At 45.3% G+C, this 17,425-nt stretch overlaps 1 pseudogene; it reads left to right on the top strand.

Annotated features, from left to right (window-relative positions):
- The first annotated feature begins 8,582 nt into the window (after positions 1-8,582).
- Positions 8,583-12,684, top strand: LOC148093188 (large ribosomal subunit protein uL6 pseudogene; annotated as a pseudogene).
- The last annotated feature ends 4,741 nt before the right edge of the window (positions 12,685-17,425 follow it).

Raw genomic sequence — 17,425 nt, 5'->3', positions numbered from 1 at the left:
TACTCAATGCCTGGCTCAGAGGAGTTGCTCAAATGTCTGCTGAATGAATGAGGGAGGGAAAATCATGACCTAAGCACGTTGCCACACCCCGAGAGACTTACTTTCGTGTCCCATTCTGCTCTCTGTCATAATGAACTTTGCTCTTCTAAAACAAGTGTTTTCCCCCTAGATTATTTTTATAGAAAAAAGTGAAGCAAATATAGAGATAATTATTGATTCTCACTCACGACGTCCCTGTTCCCTATCGCCAACATCCTCCTGAGAGCCTGCTGCAGGATTCCTGGGAACCACAGGAAATAAGTCCACTAACCACTTGAAATGCTGTTACAGAAATAGACCAGACTTGTCCTTCCTCCTGTGCAAGGGCCTCTTTCCTCTGGGCAAATGTTGCAAAGCAATTGTATCTGCTCTTAGGTGCCTCCCTCTTCAGTCACCCTCCCAGCAGCATTTATCTGGACATGCTCAGAATCCTGTTCTGAGATTGTCCCCCCACTACCTAGGCCATCACCTGAGCAGATTGCTCATCTTATGATATGTATATGGTTTGAAAATCTGACCATTTATAACCTGACTTCACTCAATACATTAGGATTTTTCCCCTCAATAATAAACATAAACCTACACCTCCATCTGCAAGGGCTGTGTAGGATTATACTATGTGGACATGCAAAACTGTGTTAATTAATCCCCTTTCATTGAGCATCTAGGTTGTGTACTGGTGTCTGGGTTGGGGCTGGTACCTGCAACCTCAACAAGCCTCCTGGGGGGTTCTGATGCACCCCAGAGGGTGAGAGCCCCTGGTCTGGGGTAACTTTTTTTCTACATCAAGACAGAGGAAAGGAATTCAGCCTGGAAGGGAAGGGCCAGTTGATTATTTTTGCCCTTTTTACAAAGCCACTGAAATATCTCCGAATCTACTCTCCTTGTTTTCTTTAAAAGCAGCGGCCCAGGGGACACTGCCCATTTTGATATGTTTATTTTTTTTCTCTTTCTTTCCATAACTCATACTTCCTTTACTGAATTATTGTTTGTCCCTGCTGGAGGGAGGAAAATAAAACAGGTGAGGTGAAATGCGTGAAGGCCCCAGGTGCCCCTCACCCTGTTCTGCTGAGTGAGGCAGGGGCAGGAGGGCTTCCTGTCTGCAGTGAGAGGCACCGGCCTCCGGCAGGCACACCAACACGTCTTGACTTAATTCGGATTACTCTAAGGGTCTGGTTTGCTGTTTATGGTGGTGCCTGATGGAAAGCCCCAAATTTCTCTAAACTGAGCTAGAAACCAGTTCTGAAGAATTAACTGGTGCCTAATCACAATATACTAGCCCATGATAAGATGAAATCAGGCCTCCAGGGTGAGGAAGGTGACATGGCTCAGAGTTTTAAGGAGGTTCTGTTATGTTTCTGTTTCTCTCTGCCTCCTATTTTATTGATAAAGTTGTTCCCAGTTGTTCAAAGATCTGAGTACTCATTCATTCACTTGACACATATTTAATGAGCACCTACTGTGTGCCAGACATGAGGGATATAGTGGAGAACAGGATAGACTGAATGTGGCCCTCTTGAAGTTCACAGTCTAGTGGGGAAGACCCACCACAAAAGGGATTCTCAGTGAACTGAATGTTACAGTGGCAAAGCCCAGGGCACCATGGGAGCCAGATAATAGGAAGTGACCTACAGAGCCTGGGAGATGGGAAGACTTCCTGGAGGAAGGAGCATTTATATGCCTAGTGAAGAGGGAGAAGTTATCACGTGCAAAGGTCTGAGCCTAGAAAGAACATGTTTCATTTGGGCAACTGAAAATGATCCTCCAGGGATTAGAAGAGAGAGCTGTGGTTGGAAACGCTGGCATGGTCATATCACACAGAGCCCTGTAGGCCTTTATCTATGGGACTGTGGAAAACTACTGAACAACGCAGGCTGGGGTGAGACATGGTCAGATTTGAATTTTGAAAATGTCACTCTGGCTGCTAAGTATAGAAATATTGGAGAAGAGGCAGAAGCAGGGTAGTTAGATGCAGTGGTCCAAGTAGGAGGTAGCAGGGCCTTAGGTAGGATGGTAGATGTGGGTGTAGGCCAATGTGCTGTCCATTCTTCGCAGCCTCCAGCCAGGATATCTCAGCTATACTGGCCCAGTGGCCTTCTCTGAGAGAGACAGCAGTATTCAGCCAGTGCACAGTACCAGGAGAAAAGCTGAGCTTAGATTTAAAAATCTCACCACCAAATATGCCAGGAATATAATTTCCAGGCCAGAGAGTGCTTCTTTGGGAATGTGGGACGATTTGGAAGCAAGGCCCCATGCATCTTAATAGATGACAAGTAGTGCTATGGAGCCAGAGTTCCTCTCTGCTTGACCTGCTGGGCCAGGCAGTAAGGACTTGTCCCTGCTCTTCTCCATCTGGTCCTGACTCACCAGATGACTGGACAAGTCAGCTGTCCCTCAGCTGCATGTGTCTGGCCTTAAGAACTGGAATTCCGAGTCATGCTACTATTCTTTATAGAACCTGCAAGACGGTGTCATCTCGGGAAGGTCCGAGGGCAGGTCAGACACTCTGGAGGGGAGGGAGGGTAACAGCAGGCTCTCAGTGTGCCTCCTGGTTTTATGATTCGTGGGGCTTGGTGCCACCAGAGGAGATGGCTGAGGTCATCTTCAGGGCTCTTCACTCATTCACTCAACAAGTGGTCATTAAGAATCTATGTTCCTGTCCCCATTCTCAGATGGTGAACAAAGCCCGCAGTCTTTCTGCCACGGAGCTTATATTCCAGCCATTCCTGAGACGCAGCCAGTGGCCCACCCTGCCTCCAAGCTCTTCTGGTCTGAGTATTGAGCAAGAAGGCCCAGGGTTCCCTGGCACTGAGTCCATCAGTGGCCTCTAACAGGACTGAATTTCCCTTTTTCAGATGTGCCGGGCTCGCTCTCACCTCCAGGCATTTGAGCTTGCTTTTCCTTTGGCCTGGACCTCTCTTAGCCACCATTGCCACCTACCCTCTGTCAGCCCCCAGGATATTCCTACTTCTCCTCAGACATCACCTCAGATTTACTCAGACAGAACTTCCTTGCCCACCGGCCCAGGTCCAGGCCCAGTGCCCCAGCAGGGTGCCCCTACCCCTCTGTTTCTCACTGGAGCTGTTACTGGGCTGTTTCTCCCCCTTGACTTTGTTCCATTAGGGCACAGCCCTTGCCCATTTTTTTTCTCCCGTGTCCTCCACAGGCCTGGTACATAATATGTGCTTAATGAATATTTGCTGAAAGGAAGGAGGGTGGGTGGGGGCGGGGGGAGTGCCGATCCGTGCCATGCTGTGCAGCTTTCTTGTTTTGCTGAGAGGAAACACTCTACACTTAGAAGTACTTTCAGGAACCAAAGCCTGAGAAACTATACTAATTTGCCAATTGCCATACTGAACCCAAGTATGAGTATTTTTTTAAAAGATTTTTTAATTGAATTTTTGAGAGAGAGGAAGGGAGAGGGAAAGAGAGAAAGTAACATCTATGTGAGAGAAGCATCTACCCGCTGCCTCCTGCACTCCCCCCACCAGGGGATCGAGCCCACACCCCAGGCAAGTGCTCTAACAGGGAATTGAACCAGTGACCTTTCAGTGCACGGCTGACACCCGATCACATGAGCCACATGGGCCAGGACCAAGTATGAGTATTTTTCATTGATTAAATCCATCTGAATTTAAGCCAATATATTTTCTAAAGCCATTTACCCCTCCCCGCAAAACTGACAGGCAGAGAGATGAAGAGGCTTGGGAAGAGATGAGTTTGAATCAGTCTATTATTATTATTCATTAATTCATTCAGCAAATTGTTATTAAATACTATGATTTCTCAGGCACTGGGGCTATAGAGGCAAACAAAAAAAGCAAACCCCTGCTTTCATTCTCTATTCTTAAGTTTAAAAAAGTCAACCGCCAAATAAGAGAATCTGAAACAGTGCCAAGTCCTATTTCCCCCTGTTGGGGGGACATTCCCTGTTGGGGAATGTGGGTGGCATGTTTCAGGGAAGAAACATCAGGGAAGAAATCTTCTAGTTGTTAGCCCAGAACAGGCAAGGGACTCAAAATATGACGCACCAGTTGGGGGGCCACAGGGTTAATATAATTTATTTAAAGGACAAATGCTTCTCAGACAGCCAGTGTTGCCTCCATCCCAAACCTGCCCTGACCCTACCAAGCCAGAATGTGTTGTTTCCTCCTGTAATTACAGTTATTTGCACCCTCTGGTTGGCCTCCCTAGTGAAGGGGACTGGATCTTACACACTCCCTTTCTCTGTTGACACACACTCTTGTCTTACACTTAGTAGGTGCTCAGTGAATATTTGTTGACATTTATTAAGTTGAAGAACTAAGATTTCTGGCTAATACTTTGGAAACATACCTACTTTGAAAAGAGTTTTGATTTGGGGGATGGGAACAATAACTTTGGAGTATAGAAATCTTTCAGTGGAGAATGTTGGGTGCCACAAGGCTTTCCGGCGCAGAGGGAGGGGTGGCAGGATAAGAGAAGGAAATTGTGAGGCCTGCGAAAAGGAGACAGGGCAGTGAGGACTAGCTGGACATTTGGCTATTTTGGTCGGTGGTGGTAAAAAGCCGTTGAAATCATCTTGCATGCTGCTCCCGCCAAAGCTATGCCATAGATGTTCATGTTTGCTCTGAGATTTCTGCTCTCTGGTTGGTTAGTTTCTTGACTTGGGAGTTGGTTGGGGTTTCTTGTTTCCTCTGTCATTTCCTTTCTCTGAGGGGGTTTATTTTCTACATATACAGAATGTTTTTCCTGAATAATCTAGATGTATAGCTACAGTGTCTTTTTTATTATTATTTAAGTAGTATTTTTAAAGCTGAATCAGTGTTCAGTCCATAATTCCTATCAAATGAAAACTGAATATCACTACTGAAAATACGAAACCAGTATCACTGGCCAGGGAAGGTAATTGTAAAATTGAATAGGATCAAAATAAACCATATTATAAAATTTTTAAAATAAAAAGTATATAATTAATAAGGCTAATTTACCTATATGTCTTATTAAGTACTTCTTAAATGTCATCTCGTGATTTCATGTAGCAGCACTTCAGCATAAATATTATTATTCTCAGTTTCACAGTTGAAAAAAGTGAGGAGGTCTGAAGGATCATTTACTCTTTTCTTTGCAAATGGAATATTGGAACTAAAAAGTAGAATTGAAATTAACTTTTTTTTAGAGAGAGAGAGGAAGGGAGAGGAAGAGAAAGAGAGAAACATCGATGTGAGAGCGCAACATCAATCGGCTGCCTCCTGCAGGGGATCGAGCATTCAACCCAGTCATGAGCCCTGACCGGGAATCTAACCGGGAACCTTTTGGTGCATGGACGACTCCCAACCAACTGAGCCACACCGGCCAGGAAGAGATTATTAACTTTTAAAATAGACACCATGTATTGTTTAACTGTTTGCTTTTGTAAGTAAAGATAAAATCTAAAGAAGCATGAGAAAACAAAGCAAAAAAGCAAGAATAGAAAGGAGCTCTGAACTAGGGGTGTCAGGTAGAGCATCTACTGTTACCCCTTGGCTTCCTAGGTCACCACATGAATGCACTTGGTGGTGACATCACCTCAGTTCAGGACGAGGAACGGCCCAGTAAGAAAAGGGTTACATGGAGGCATGGAAGGAAAAGAGGGACCAGGTGCTTTGCTTTCCTCTTGGCTGCAACTTATAAACTAAATTCAAGTTCACTTTCCTTGTTCCCTTAGACTGAGGGTGAAGTCCTGCTGGAGGCCTGAGTATAGTTCTTTGGGGCCTTTTCAGGGTCAGAAAACTCACATGCTTGCAACTCTGTTTACATCAGCAAATCCAGCTGCATTGTGCAAGCACTTGACCGGCCCCTGACTCCCAACACAAAACAGATGTCTGGGCAGCAAAGAGAAAATACACAGGGCTCCTGAACTGGTAGGACTTTGTTTTGATGAGTTGGGAAAACGACAGGGGACAAGAGGCACTGGATGTGCCAAGAGTTGACAACAGCAGTGACCAAATAGACCAAGCTTTGTGCTGGCTTGAGCCACATGGGCTCCGAGAAGAGATGGTCAGAGGGACTGTAAAGGCCAGACCGCATTCCTTCTGGAGAAAGATCGCTTGGGGGGGGGGGGGGGGGAGGGCGGTAACCATGGGGTTTTAAGCTGCCTTTTGACCGGGATGTGGAAAGAGATGGGGTCCCCTAGGTCAGAGAAGGAGAAGTGGGATCAGAACCAAGACTCCACTTGGTGCTCAGTCCTAGAAACTGCTCTTCTACTTTTTGTCTGCGTAACATTGTTGAATGTCATCTATATGGTAGATTGTGGAATAAATCTCTCCTAATGGTTGCTCAATTAGATTAATCATTATGTTAAACATTTTTCAAGGAATGTTTATCAGCTAGAAACATTAATAAATAATGAAAAAACAAATCCTCCTGAAAGAGCCAGGCACATGCACTCTTCCAGTGCACCCCAGGGGGAGCCATGTCGTCTGCCTACTCATTTGAACAAACTAACTTGCATTCCCTCTCATGCTCTACTCTACTGATATTCTTTTAGTAGATCTGTAAAATTGAAAGCTGTGATAAAATTCTCCCTTGAGAAAAGGAGGAAATTAAGCCAACGACAACTATTTAAGATATTAAAAGCTGTGGTTTTAAAAAGATAACACCTATCCGTGTGCACTGGGAAAAGACTGCAGATTACACACATGCGCCTCAAAATGTGACAATGGCCATCAGTGGGTGGCAAGGTTACAATGATTTTTATTTTCTTCTTTTAATTTTTCCATATTTCCCTGATTTTTTATAAGTCTCATGTATTATTTGTATAGTTAGAGACGTTTTTCTTTTAAAAATCCATTAAAAATACTATATTACCTCTTGCTACAGTCTAGGGGTCAATAGCCTGAGTTAATGCTGATGCTAAAAGTTTCTCACTTACGGCTCCCTCTAGGAAAACAGAGCTTTTTCTCCTTGGATAAAAATTTGAAAATTTCTCAGTAGGGAGCAGTAGCTGACCTCAAGATTCAAAATGGTACCCATGAGAGCGGTGCTAGCTAAGGGACTGGGCTTCCAATCCCTCGTTATGTTCTCAGCATAGAAAAATAAGTTTTCTCCTCTAGTGACCATTTTTCTTCATCTGATCCTCACTTCTTCTTGTCTTCTGCCATCAGACTCTTAGTTACCACAAAGTAGGTCTACATTCCCCCCCACTCGCATCTACAATTTGCTAACCGTGGGGTCTTGGCCAAGTCATTTCTAGTCTTTGCGCCTCTATCTGTTCGTCTGTAAAGTAACCGGCTTATGATGGGGATTAAATGAAATCGTGCAGGCGAGCGCAGGTGAGCACAGCACCAAGGCTGGCTGTTCCCATCACCCCACTGACTTATCCCAAACGTCTTTTCCGGCTCTTATGCGGAGAACATCTCTTCTGATTTAGCCGGGCCCTGTAATCTCAAGGCATATACTGAGAGCAATGGCCTTCCAGAAAGGGCTCAGGAACGCTAACAGGAAAGGAAAGACTTAAAACGTAGTTCCTCCTTACCTGTCACACAGCTGGTTTCCCCACAGAGGCCTCGAAGTCTTTGGTTGAGCAGCAAACCTCGCTCAGCAAGGAGCCCCCTGAGAGCTGGCTGCCGGCCCCAGTGCTGCTTGCCTCAGTAAGTCAGGGCTCTCTTTAAGCTGTTCCTTTTGGTTTCTCTGACTCAGAATATCTTAGGTCATTCTGAGACTGCCTTCTCCTCCCCACCTTCCCTACCTGGACATTTGTCATGCTTTTGACTGCTCGGCATCTGAAGCCCCCTCCCATATTTGAGGGATGCCCACCCCCACAACACACACACACAGTCTGGCTGAGTCATTCCTGCAGTGTGCTGCTGGGCTGCCGTGCCTTCCCAGTGAGTCTGTGGGCAACCCCAGGTTCTCTAAATTCTCTTTCTGCTGAGATCGGTCAAAGTGAATTTGGACTGTTTATAATTAAGAAACCTAGCCAGTTCCTACTTGTCCTTCATACCCACTTTGGCATGAATCCTTCAGCTGTTGGTTCCCCAAACTTGCCGAGCTTCCCACGTGGTATATCGCTTATTACACTGGTTATAACGTTTTATTACAATTGTCTGCTTCACCTCCCCTAGACTGTTAGTCCTTAAAGCCACCAAGATCACTGCAGTTATCCATCACGGAGCAGAGTGCCTGGCACATAGTAGGCCCTCTGCACATGTTAAATGAATGAATGAACCATGAAAACCTTCCTACACAGGAGGGGACCAGCACAACCACAGTACTTCCACTTGGAGAACCAGTTAACTCGCCAGCTTTTTTGATAACCTGGCAACATTCCTAGCCTGATTCCAGGGAAACCAAGATTTCCTTTAGGCTTTGGCAAGGAATAAGATATTCCAGCAGTGTCCCGAGTGGGAGAGTATGATGTTGGCCACGTCTTGAAGTGGGTGAGTAATGCCCTAGGCAGCACTTAGCTCTAAACCCTGGCTTACACCGCTGTCATCTCCTGAAGCTCCCGGCTTAAAATGGAAAGTGGCATTACTCACGGCGAGGAGCAGACAATAAAAAAACATTGAGGTGGGCCCGACGCAATGGGGTGAGTGTTCCCCGGCGGTGATGAGAGCATCTCCACGCTGAGTGCTCACGGCCCTGGCAGACGGCTCAGTCATCGCAGGCTTTTGAACTACACCTTAGACTTAGTTCATCACCCAGCACCTCGCTCCGTGGGGTGTTGAAAGACATTGAGTTTCTCACCCGACAGCAGGCACGGTGGTGGGAAATGCCCCTGAATCAACATCAGAAAGCGGCACGCAACGGTGGCTATGAACATAGACTTTGGCATCCAACAGACCTGGGTCTGAATCCCAGCTCTTCTACTTAGAAACTCTGTCATCCTGAGTAAACTACTTAACCTCTCTGGTCCTCAAGTTACTCATGTGCAAAATGGGTTAAATAATAGTACATACTACAAGGCCATGGGAAAAGTAAATCAGACAATCTGTATAAAGCCCTTAACCCAGTGCCTGGCAAGTAACCAACATCCAATAGGCGATAATGTTCTTTTACCACCTTCCTACAACAGCCTCCATTGCTTCTCTATCCTTTATGTTTGTACTAATGCTCCTCAACTTGCGATGGGGTTACATCCTGATAAACCCATTGCAAGATGAAAGTATCGTAAGTCAAAAATGCATTTAATACACCTCACCGACGAGCATCATAGCTTAGCCCGGCCTGCCCTCGGCGTGCTCAGCGCCTGCAGTTGGGCAATCACCTCGCAGTGAACTCGCGGTGGAGTGACAGTGTTGACCCTCGTGGCCACACGGCTCACAGAGCCATGCGGGCTGCTGCTGCCCAGAATCACGAGAGAGCAGCTATCGCACCGCACATCCCTGGCCCAGGAAAAGATCACAATTCAAAATCTGAAGTACGGTTTCTACTGATGCCTATCACTTTCGCATCGTCGTAGAGTCGAAAACTCCTAAGTCAAAACATTGTAAGTCAGGGACCGTCTATGTTTCTCTGTTAGTCTCACTCAGCCTTCATACCCTTCCTCCTTCAAGGAGTCATCCTGTACCTCTCAAGCCCTTCTGAGCTGAGGCGACACCCCGGCCTCCTGCCAAAGTCACTCACTACTCTCCATTCCCATCTCGCCTTCCTCTCACTTTCTAGGTGCCTGTCGGCTTGTGTACAAAGACCCCACTGCCCAATATCCGACCTGTCGTTGTCTCTACCCCACTTCAGAATCCATGACCTGGCACATGGTGGAGCAAAGCACATTAGGATACATCAGTCTGATTTAATGAAGCCTCACGGACAGGATGGGCATAAGGACGTAAAATGATCAGGGTTGAACACAGTTTCCAGTGCCCCAGTGTAAGGCACATGCATTAACCCAAAGCAAAGTGCACCAGAGTCCAGCTGATCAAAGCTGGGCATGGAGCCTCAGTGGTGTTGATCACAAATGTAAGCATTTTCTTAGGAAAGAGCACACTACCAGCTTTTCTAACAATAGGCTTCTTTAGTGAATTTATAAATAAGATTCAGATTTTTTAAAAAAGAATATGCTCTTGGCCTCAAGTAGATTACTATTTAGAGATAAACACTGAAGTACATGTGCCAAGGCTGTTAGCATTGCACTCAGTAGTTTTTATTTATTTATCTATTAAACATATCTTTATTGATTTCAGAGAGAGGAAAGGAGAGGGAGAGAGAGAGAGAAACATCAATGATGAGAGGCATTGATCAGCTGCCTCCTGCACACCCCCGATTGGGGATCAAGCCCTCAATCTGGGCATGTGCCCTGACTGGGAATCGAACCCCGATCGCCTGGATCCTAGGTCGACGCTCAATCGCTGAGCCACGCCCAGCCAGACTGCACTAGGTAGTTTTATACCAATGACCCAGAGACTAAACAATCATCAGGACCTCCAGGGTTAAGAAAACCTCTCACCTTTGATCAATTTCTAGGTTAACCTTAAGCTATCATTTCAGGACATGTTCTAGTCACTCATTTATTCAAGACATTTAATGAATAGCCTTTTATGGGCTGGGCACATTTGTGGTTATCATGGAAGATATGCTAAAAGGATAGGATGCCAGTCCTGCCCTCCAGGAACTTATAGCCCAGCAGGGGAGGTAAATACACGTAAATAACTCATGGAGTGGGTCGACATGATGAATGTAACACATAAGGCATCACGTTTCAATGGGAGTTTTCAGGAGGCACGAATTGCTGATGGTGGAGCTATTGGGGAGGAGGGGTTATTTGAGATGGTTTGTATACATGATTAGGGTCTCAAAAGGCCAAGATTGCAGGTACACTAGACAGAGGACACTACATGGGCAAGGAACAGAGTTGGGAACATGCAAGGTGAGAATAGGAAACAGTAACTTTGAATTAAGGATGGTTTATGTATAATGAGTTCATGGGAGAGGGAGGTAAGGCTGGAAAGATCATTTGTAGCCAGATCTTATAACACACTTTCCTGCTCAACATCTCCACATGGATGTCCAATAATTATCTTAAACTTAAGATGTCCCAGGCAGAACCATTGATTCCTTCTACCCAATTCCCCAGCTTTCCTTCCTCAAGTATTTCAAAACTTAGTAAAAGTCCCCGGTGCCTCAGCCCCCCGAGAAGTCATTCTTTCTCTCTCCTTCACTTAGCCCCATTCAATTCACCAGCAAGTTTTATTAGTCCTGTCTCCAAAATACATTCTCAGTCTGACCTCTTCTATCTTCACCATTACTGCTACTGTGTTTCAAACCACCATGACTTCTTATCTGCCTTCTTGTTTCAATATTTGCCCTTCTATAGCAGATTGCTTAGGTCAGATCACACCCTTTGCTTCCTTAAAACCTTCTAGTGGCTTCCTGTTGCTCTATCTGCAGGAAGATTGTGTCCTGCAGGTTCATGACCAGGCTCCAGCCTCTCACAGCCTCATCTCACACCTCTCCTCCCTTTCTCATTGTGCTGCACCAGCATCATTGGCTTTCCTTCTCTTCTTTGAACTCACCAAGCATGGACCTGCCACAGCATTTTTGCATTTGTTGTTCCCTCTGCCTGAAACACTGTTCCCTCAGCCTGATACGCTTCTCTTTCCTTAGACCTTTGCATGACCACCTACTCGTGGCTCATATCTCAGCTCAGATGTCACATCCGCAGAAGGATCTTTCCTGACCATCCTGCCTAAAGTTGCCCCCTCTCAGCTTTTCTCTGTCTCAGAACTCAAAAATTTCCCTTTATAGCACTTGCCTGAATGCTCTCCAACATTCGTTTAGTTTTCTGTTTTATCACCACCACTTTCTTTAACATGTAAGCTCCACAATGGCTTTGTCTTATTTACTACCATCTCTTCAGTCTTTAGCACAATCCTAGCCCAATAGAAACAAAGTAGTTATTTATGGAATGCAGATGCCTGGGCCTTACACCCAGAAATTCTGATTCATTTGTCTGGTTGGGACCAGGCAAAAAAGGAAGTAATTTATTTGAATTTTTTTTATCATATGCCCATTTTTTTGTTTGTTCCTCCCCCCCAATATTCTATGTTTATTTATGCCAAATAGCACCATACAGAAAGTCAGTCAGTTTAAAAATATGAAGGTAAGCTTTCACGTATCTACTGTGAGAATGAAGACCATTCATTCTCAGCAATCACACTGTCAACATCCCAGAAAATGCCGACATCACTCTGAAGGGACGCACAGTTATTGCGAAGGGCCCCAGAGGCAACCCCGTCAATGTAGAACTCAGTCTCCTTGGAAAGAAAAAGAAGAGGCTTTGGGTTGACAAATGGTGGGAAAATAGAAAAGAACTGGCTACCGCTCATACTATCTGCAGCCATGTGCAGAACATGATCGAGGGTAGCCCCGGGCTTCCGTTACAAGGGCAGGTCTGTGTACGCTCGCTTTCCCATCAACGTCATTACTCAGGAGAATGGTTTCTTACTGAAATCAGAAATTTCTTGGGTGAAAAACACATCCGCAGGGTTTGGATGAGGTCAGGTATTGCTTGTTCAGTATCTCAAGCCCAGAAAGATGAGTTAATCTTGAGGGAAACAACACTGAACCTGTATCAAATTCAGCTGCTTTGATTCAGCAAGCCACACAGTTAACAACAAGGATATCAGAAAAATTTGGGGTGGTATCTATGTTTCTGAAAAAGGAACAGTTCGGCAGGCTGATGAATAACATCTAAGTTGTCCAGCTATAGAAAGAGCAAGATGCTGGATGATTCCTCACTTTTTTATTTAATTACTTTTATCAGATGTGTTGGGGTAACATTGGTTAATAGGATCATATAGGTTTCAAGTGTACATTTCTGTGATGCATGATCTGTATATTGCTCTGTGTGCCCACCACCCAAAGTCAAGTCATCTCCATCCCCATGTATTTGGCCCCCTTCACCCTTCACTACCCCCACCTTTCCCTCTGGTAACCACCATACTATTGTCTGTCTCTGTGAGTTTCAGTTTTATATCCCACAAGTGAGTGATATCATATGGTTCTGGGCTTTTTCTGACTGACTTATTTCGCTTAGCATGATATTCTCAAGGCCCATCTATGTTGTCGCAAATGGCACATATTGTCTCATCCTTTCTCATGGCTGAGTCGTAGTCCGTGGTATATATGTGCCACATCTTTATCCAGTCCTCTATCGAAAGACACTTTGGCTGTCTCCAAATCTCACCGTGAATAATGCTGCAGTGAACATAGGGGTGCGTGTATCTTTGCAAATAAATGGTTTCGAGTTTTCCAGCTAGATATGCAGAAGGGGGATTGCTGGGTCATACGGGAACCCTAGACTTAATATTTTGAGGCACCGCCATACTGTTTTCCATAGCCATGTGCACGTTTTTAAAGCCCCGTTATAACTAGTACAATCCCCAGGCGGTTCTGATTTGTAGACAGGGTTAAGAACCCCCCGGCCTAGAGAGTGGAAATCTCTCTAGCATGTTGCTGCCCCAAGTGGGGTCCTTGGTCCAGCAGCATAGACATCACCCAGGTGCCCACCCCAGACTCACAGAACCAGAAGCCGCAGTTTAACAAGACACCCCGGGTGATTCGTATGCGTATTAAATTTGAGACTCACTGACATTGCGGAAATGCGGAATTCCCGAAGCGTAAATGCTTTGACTTTGGTAGGTTGAGTTTGCCGTCTCTGCAGGACATCGAGGTGGGTGTGTCCCTCAGACAGTTGGAAATGTGGTTCTGAAGCCACAGAAAGAGAAGTCAAGAGGAAATGAGCATCTTCACTAAAATGCTCATTGAGGTTGGAGCAGGGGCTTGGTGAGGTCATCAATGGAGAGGAGAAGACAGAATTAGCGGGCGTCGGGGTTGCCTAATATGGGGGTGAGAGAAGGGGAGCTGAGTCAAAGAAGAAAAGGAAGAGACGAGTAAGAATGCTTATGAAGGTCAGAGCAGGAATCAGGGTCAAGAAAGGGGTGACCACAAGGGCCAGATTCTGCAGAAAGGTCAAGAAACATCAAGATCAAGAAATGATCACTGAGTTCTGCTCCCATGGATGGGTGGGTCGGTGGGGAACAGGGGAGGGAGAGAAAGGCCTTAGTCAGTGATGAGGAATGGGAGGCCGCGAGTCCACACCACCCTCCCAGGAAGGACTGTGGTCGCACCAAGAGAAAAATCATGTCTAGAGGAAGTAAGAACGGAGAGAATTGGAGAATGGAGAATTTTCTCAAATGAGAGACCTCAGGATGTTTTCCAGTAAGAAGAAACCTACAGCGAAAGGGACTGGATAGATTAAAGATCAAAAGACAGTTTAATTGATAAGACCAGGTCCTGGGGAGGGGAGGGGAGAATCAGATTAGATTTCCATGCTTGTTAATGTACAGACTGACCTAGACGGGTACAAATAAAATAACCTCGGGGAAGGAAACTGGGTGACCAGGAGAGGCGGGGTCGGCTTTCTTTTTATTTAAGAAAAACAAAAAAGAAGTAGTAAGAAACACCTCTGTGCACTCTACGCAGGCTTAACGAATGTTAACGTTTTCTCGAATTTAGTTCAGATTTTTTTACGGGAAAGAAATAAAACATTAGAGAGTTGAAGTCCTCCTTGTTTTCTTTTGTCATAACGTTTCTATCTCTTCCTCCAAGGCAACTACTGTTGTATATTATGAATTGTGTGTGTGTGTGTGTGTGTGTGTGTGTCTAAGGCATAAACAGTGTGCTCTGTATGTATAGTTCTGCAACTTGCTTTTATTCACTCAACATTATATCTGAGACTATCCATTTTGATAGATTATCTGTAATATTTGTTGTGTAAGTGAATTCTATAAGTAAGTTCTGACCTTTCCAACTGCCTTCATGGTATTTGCCTGAATTCTCTAGGAGTGGACATTTGTGTCACCTTTAGGTTTTCACTATTAGCCGGACGGCTGCCATGAACGCCCTTGCACATGGGGAGAGATGCTTTCCACTGTCCACTCTTTTGAACTTTCTGATTTTTTTGTTTTGCCACATGCATTTTTAACAGGTGTTTTAAATGAGAAGGATTGATTTCCTTAAAAGACCCACAGATTAGTGTTTTTTCAAAGTATGATCCAAGGAACACCAAAATCAGAATTATGTGGGACATTTGTTATAAAACGCATATTCCTGGGCCCTGCCTCAGACCCAGTGGGTCTACACTGTAATAAACCTCCCCAGGTGATTCGTAGGCATCCTGCAGTGTGGGAAGCACCAGCTGGACAGATGGTTCCTCTGAGACGGGATGGGCATGAGGGGTAGCAGATAGATGGTGGGAGGAGGAGTGTGCAGGGGGAGGGATGGAGAGTGCCGTTGACTGACAGCTCCTCTCTGCCAGGCACTGTGCTAGGCATGACATTTAAGTAGAAGAGAAAGGGAACCCAGGGGGATTTATCAAGATTATATGTGCAAAAGCTTCAAAAGATCAGCAAAGGTGAACATGACAATTTAAAAAGTCTGTGGAGTCCACTACTTAGTGGCTGTGTGCCCTTGGGAAGTCACATAACCTCTCTGAGCTTCAGTTTCCTCACCTACAAAATGATGATATAATACTACCCACCTCAAAAAAGTTCTGTGAGGATCAGATTACTTAGAGTGCATAACCTGCTGAACGTGAAACTTCTTATGTGGCCAATAAGTGAAGACAATGGCGGTGAGAATGACGCTTACAGCTGTTATTGTTCGACCCCTTTATAATTAACGCATATACATTTTACAGGTTGGTTCGTAGCCTCATTATTTGAAAATATGATCGACTCATACAATCAGCTACAAGATGAAGGTTCTGAAATGTATTAAAGTAGAAAATGGCAATTTCCTATGTTGTTGGGGGTGCCAGGGCTGAGTCAGAAGGATCGACACTTTAAACTGTAAATATATAGCTGAACACACACGCTCATTCCTAGTGGGCACACAGCCCAAGTTATCGCGCCGAGGAGCCGAGTGTGTGTCAGTGGAGGGGCCGTGGCGCAGGACTGTCCAGGCCCCCTTCCCACAGGCACCTTTTATTCGGGCAGAGGGGTGAGGGGGTCAGAGCCAGAAGGGAAGCTGCCCTAGGGTTGGGGATTGCCAGTAGACCAGTGAGCACATCACGATAACCCAGAGGTGATCAGTGACTTTCCTTCCTGAGTCTCAGCCACAGCCTTTCTGTGGCTCGCTTCACCCAGCAGGAGCCCGGATGCATCCCTGCAGCTGAGGGGAGCGGCCAAGATCCCTGGCTGAGCTCACACACAGCAAGCGGAGTCCCAGCTCTGCCTCTCAGGAGCTGTGTCACTTAATCTTTTTTTGTTTTTTTTTTTAGTTAATGGACTTTATTTTTGTAGAGGGGTTTTAGGTACAAAGATTGCCCATATGCCCCCATCCCACACATGCACAGCCTTCCCATTATCAACATGCCCACCAGTGGTACGTTTATTACAATCAACAAACCTACACTGACCCATCACAATCGCCCCAATCCATGCTTCACATCAGGGTTCACTCTTGGTATTGTACATCCTAAGGATTTGGAAAAATGTAGAATGACATGTGTCTACCATTGTAGTATCATACAGAGAAGTTTCACTGCCCCAGGATCCTCTGTGCTCCACCTACTCATCCCCCCCTCGCCCTCCCAACCCCTGGGAACCGCCGATCTTTTTACTGCCTTCATAGTTGGAATGTCACATAGTTGGAATCGTACAGTATGTAGCCTTTTCCGATTGCCTTCTTTCATTTAGCGATACGCATTTAAGGTTCCTCCATGCCTTTTCATGGCTTGATAGTCCATGTCTTTTTATCACTGAATAATATTCCATTGTGTGGACATGTAACCTGTTTCAGCCTCGGCCTCCTGGGCTGTAATAAAGGGTAATGGATAGTGCAGACTGGGAGAACTCATGATAATGCTCATCACGGCGGGGATTCAGTGCTCAGTACCAGGCAGTGTACTAAGTGCCTCTTTCTGAGCTACCTTATACGAGCCTTCCAGAACCCTGTGACAGAGGTACTATGATCACTCCCACTTTACAGATGAGGAAACCGAAACCCAAGGAGGTTAAGTAGTTGCTCGAGGCCACAGATCTAGGAAGGGATCAGTCTGGGATTCAAACCCAGACATTCTGACTCCAGGTCTGAATATCGGGACTATAACCTCCTACAAAAGTTCTTAATAGTTTTGGCAGATGGTGGAAAGATGTTACCAAAGGTTACCTCTTATTATTGTTAATATTTTTGAAGTAGAGCCATTTAAGTGGTAAGTTCACAGTTCTTTTTGAATAAGAAATACAGGGTGTCCAAAAAGAAATATATGCACACTTTAACATCTTGATAGCTCAGTTTTGGGAATGAAGTGGATTTAAATGAACACCACCTTTGTAATTATTCAAGGGGTGTGTCTACATTTTGGGACACCCTATATTGGGCACTGAGATGTTCAGAAATTGCCCAGTGCTGCACAGCAAGTGGG

Source organism: Miniopterus natalensis, chromosome 4, assembly GCF_054644295.1.
Source record: "Miniopterus natalensis isolate mMinNat1 chromosome 4, mMinNat1.hap1, whole genome shotgun sequence".
Classification (NCBI taxonomy): Eukaryota; Metazoa; Chordata; class Mammalia; order Chiroptera; family Miniopteridae; genus Miniopterus; species Miniopterus natalensis.
The sequence above is the reverse complement of the archived record's forward strand: the minus strand, read 5'-3'. Positions and strand labels throughout refer to the sequence as shown.